This window comes from Triticum aestivum, chromosome 3B (assembly GCF_018294505.1).
Source record: "Triticum aestivum cultivar Chinese Spring chromosome 3B, IWGSC CS RefSeq v2.1, whole genome shotgun sequence".
Classification (NCBI taxonomy): Eukaryota; Viridiplantae; Streptophyta; class Magnoliopsida; order Poales; family Poaceae; genus Triticum; species Triticum aestivum.
In genome coordinates, this window is record NC_057801.1 from 180,090,601 (window position 1) to 180,095,559 (window position 4,959).

Here is a 4,959-nt window from a genome sequence, read left to right on the forward strand (position 1 = left end):
GTAAGGTCCCTGAAATAAAACACTTATAAATTTTACACAGAAAAGGATTTTTAAGTGATTTTTTTTGTCCTCTTCAAAATTTTGTCTAGTTTTTTATCAGATTTATTTGAAAAATATTTGGAATACTTTTGTGCACCTCACGGTATTTACGATAGCGCGTGTATTTCTGTATACCGTAGATACTGAAGGAGGTGACGGAACCGTGAACTTCACCGAGCTAGGCTCCGACTACTCCGAACCAGGCAAGCATGTTTGAACTTTTGATATGATGAGTGTCTTGGCATTGTTTGCATTGAGTAGTTTCATGGCATGTTTATGAGCATCTTGATGAATGTCATATTACATGCATAGATGAGGCAAGTGAGTTTCAAAAATCCATGAGTTGTTGAATATGAGATTGCATGGCCATGTGATGGCATGAGGATGGGTAAGATGGCAGTGTTGTAGCATGCCAGTCTTATGCCAGAATATTTGACTCAAGTGTCAAATGATTCAGTCCAGTTCCCATCCGTTTTCCCTTCCTGTACTACCATATGTTTTCCGCAAGGGATATGGCTTAGTAAGTTGCAAACCGTTTTCCTGGTACACACCAAATCGAGAGGCCGTGATGATGGTTCCATGGCCCTGGATTAAAGCCAGTCATCTGGTCAGGGGGCATGGGTGTTTTCGGTTGGGACCGAGAGAGGGGCACCCCTTAGAGCGCGCGTATATAAATTTGATCCCATGCTATTCGAGATTGTGATCTCCCCGTCTCAAAGTTTTTCTTGAACGCTGTCTAGGGTGATCCCTGGCATCGTGAGGTGGAATGGATGTGTACCGGTTAGATGTGTTTTCTTCCGAAATACCGTAAACGGAACTAGTCCTTAGTGACTATGGAAATCCGTTGGCTGTGGACATTTTAGTACAAACTCTGCAGAGTCAAAAATTCCTTTGAATCATCTTATCCATGTCCAAGTACTATGTTCAACTTATCTTGTCGAGTGTCAATCTCGGTGACAGAAACTCCGGAGAACCACATGGGTGTTAATTTCGGTTAAATGTTTATTTCCTGTGGATGGACTAACCCGTTTATCATCACATGTTGAATATTTTCCTATGAGTATTACTCTTGAAATTCTAAGAAATATGAATAATAAATTTAGAGCTCTTTTCGCGATGTCGCTCACACGTCCGACTGCGGCATTGTTATTATTTACTTTCAGTATAAGCCCTTTCTGCGATGTCGCTCAGACGTCCGACTGCGGCATTGTTATTATTTACTTTCAGTATAAGCCCTTTCTGCGATGTCGCTCAGACGTCCGACTGTGGCAGTATTTTTATTTACTTGATATAAGCCCTTTCTGCGATGTCGCTCAGACGTCCGATTGTGGCAGTATGGTTATTTACTTTTAATATAAGCCCTTTCTGCGATGTCGCTCAGACGTCCGACTGTGGCAGTATTGTCCTTTACTTTTAATATAAGCCCTTTCTGTGATGTCGCTCAGACGTCCGACTGTGGCACGCATATCCTTTACTTTTAATATAAGCCCTTTATGTGGTGTCGCTTAGACGCCCGACTGCGGCATGATTTATTTATTTGTTCACCCTTCGTGGCGTCGCTTCAGACTCCCGATCGGTTTTCAGTTATTTTTACTATCGTCTGACGTTTTTATTACTAAATAATGTCGTGCGAGTTCATTATTGCTCATGACGCATTCATGCATGCATTTGTTATATCTTATGTCCGAACTGTCTTGCGAGTACTTTCAAAGTACTCACCTGGCTTGTTGATTTGGCCAGATGCTGACGAAGGTGATCTCATGGATGAAGAGTTCGATAGCGAGTCCGACGCCTAGAGGAGTCCCAGTCAGTCTCGTGCGACCCTGGATTTGGTCACTGTATTATATCCGCTTCCGCTACCCAAATAAATTCATCGAGCCTCACCTCGACGCTCGATGAGCTGCCAGTTTAGGAGTCATGTTATCCACTCCACTGTGATATTTCCACCACCACTTTTATTGCGAGTCAGTAGTATGCTACCACACCATTGTGTCATATCCGCCATTATGTATAATTATTGGCGTGTCTGTAATAAATTGTTGAACACCCCCAACCTTATAATATATTTAATGCTACTGGCTTACTGTATCAAGATTTTGTCTACCAGTCAGGAGGATTTTTCCTCATACTGGACTAAAAAGATCGGTTTCTCAATAAGTATTTTATTGAAAAACCGGTCGTGACAATCCCCAAGCTTAGGTCTTGCCACTCCTTATTTCATAATCCATCAAATCTTTACCCAAAACTTAAAAACTTCACAACACAAAATTCAACAGGAAATCTCATAAGCTCCGTTAGTGCAAGAAAGAAAAACCACCACAAAAATTACTGTAATGAACTCATTTTTTATTTATATCACTACAGATTCTAAACTCCCAGGAAATGAAGGCCTGGCAGAGCTCCTGTAGTTTTTCCCTCGAAGTTGACCCTGTTTGTCAGGGTCAGATCGTGGCGTGAATTCCTCCTGCAGCGAATGCAACCGACGTTCTCGTGTCGGTCAAAATTAAACTGACGTCCTCGACTCCTCGTGTTTCTCCTCTGGCATTCCACCGTTCCCACCTCTCTCTCCCTCTCCCTCTCTCTCTCCTGTTCAGTTATTGTTTTCCTCCATCCCCATCTTGCGCTGCCGCCACCTCTCCATCTCTCTCTGCGTCCCGCCCTTCCCCTCTTCTCTGCACCCACCTCGCTGTCTCTGGTTCTCAATCATCCACACACCACCCATCACCATGGTCGCGAACTCTGTCGCGCCCGCACGGCCGCACACGCCACCATCCCGGAAGCGGCTGCAACCCCGGCGGAGCACCTGGAGTCCACTTCAACTCGCTGGCCGCAGCCTCCGCTCCCTCACGACGCCGCCAGTTTATGTGCGCCGCCGCTACCGAGATGGTCGAGTGGCAGGCCGCCACGGTCGACCTGTTCGATAAGTCGGTGAACGCAATAGGATTCCTCGCCATCGATGCTGTCGCAAGCCCACCTCCACAACGGGATCTACCACGACGAGACGATGGGCGACGACCAACACGACCATGCCGACGAGCTCCGCCATGATGAACTGCCCAATACTTGTTGCTGAAACTTTACCTTGGATCTCTCTGAATTTTCTGTTTAGCACTTGGTTAGAAATTGATTGAGGAACTTTTACGTGAATATCCAAATGACCAAACCTGTATGAATGCATTTATGGGACTTTCTCTAGGTATGTGATTTAGGATTCCATTTGCGCAGAACTGGATGGGTGCATATACAACACTTCTTTTAGAATGTTCTTGCAGGACTTGAGTTGATAAACAAATAGTTGACAAATCTTCTTTTGATGTAGGCTATGATTCTGGATTACCTTGCTAGCTAAACAACTTCCAAGGATCTTGTGGTTATTTCTCCTGATGTGGGTGTTGTTGTTAGAGCACGTGCATTTGACAAGAAATTGTGATGCCCTTTTAGCTACTGTTGAAAGGAGAAAGGAGTCACAATATGTTAGAGGTAAAGATGGATTTCTTTGGATTGTACTTATTCTATTTTTTTCAGTTCTATTTATATAGCAAAGTTAGATATCCACATGGTTCAGTTTTAGTTGTACTCTTCATCACATCATAGTGTTAAATGTGTCATAATAGAACTAGAAATAACATATAACTTTTTGATCGATTCTTTATAATTCTGAGTTCTTGTCTGCGACCACATGCAGTCATGCAGCTCATCCCCTTGATTGGTGATCTGAAGGGGGGAGTTTCTATTATGGCTGATGACATGAATGACACAGCAGGTTAGCAACACTTTCATGGTTGATGCCAAACAGAAATTTAACGTATTTTGTAGTGTGTTTTTTCTAATTTAGCCCCACCTTTTTCTTTTACCTCAGGAAATTGGTGATGTCAAGGGTGAGCTTAGTGCAGATAGTCCACACAATATAGTGCCTTTGTTGTTGAATCTTTCTTGTGACTATGCAAACTGAAACACAACGGCTGAAATCCTGACATTTGTTCTTCATTTCTGCTAAGCGTAACTGTTTGAGTTATATTACAAGGTTCTGGTGCCAAGATAGTTGACATGTTGCCAAATCTAACCAGCTTGGTTAGTCTATTGACTAAAGTAAACTACCACAAGTTCGCCAAAATTCTTTAATTAGCGCATCAACTATCTTTGCTGCAACTAGATTAGGCTATTCATGTGTATACGAATACATGATATCCGAGCGCAGGTCAACATAGCACCTGGAGGTTCAATTCTAGAACAGTTTTCAGAATTATGAGCATTTTCCTTTGGGTTGAACTTTTTGCGCATTGCTGATCCAAAGCGTTTAGGCAAAAGTACAATCAGCGCAGTATAGATTGTGTAAGCTCTGTTTTACTGTACCATAATTTTTCTTGAAGATATTACAACTTTTAGCTCGATGTGCACAAATATTCTTAAATGTTGCCGCTCATGTTCACATGTTGCTGGTGAAGTTTAGAGAACATCTCTAGAGTTACTGTGCTCCCAGCGAACAGAGCTACCTGGTGCATCATATGTTTTGAGGATGGATGGGCCCATGTTGTCAGATGGTGAACACTGGTTCTCTTTGTATGGGCATACATACGTGTAGGTATCGTGTGATTTTCTGTCTTTTCTTTGTCATGCATGGTTTGTCTCTAGAGCGAACAACCTTGGCCTTCCAGTCTTTGAAACTACCTTCGCCCAATCTTCTCAACAACCTTGGCCTTCCAGTCTTTGAAACTACCTTCGCCCAATCTTCTCTTTCCCGAAATCACCACCGCCTTGTAACCATCTTCACCACTAATTGATGCCCCTGGATACTGGTCCGGCCTGCTTCGCTCTCATATACAAATTTCCTCTCCTGGCGATAGCTCCTTCGACCTCCAGTGCTCCGTGGCCGCCCACATCCTCCTGCTCCTGCACCGCTTTTTGACGCTTGGTACGCAC

At 43.4% G+C, this 4,959-nt stretch overlaps 1 long non-coding RNA gene across 1 annotated transcript; it reads left to right on the forward strand.

Annotated features, from left to right (window-relative positions):
• Positions 1–2,645: 2,645 nt before the first annotated feature.
• On the forward strand, positions 2,646–4,076 carry LOC123065164 (uncharacterized). The gene is made up of 3 exons (XR_006430910.1): positions 2,646–3,519; positions 3,725–3,802; positions 3,899–4,076. It is a non-coding gene; the product is annotated as an uncharacterized lncRNA (long non-coding RNA).
• Positions 4,077–4,959: the final 883 nt, after the last annotated feature.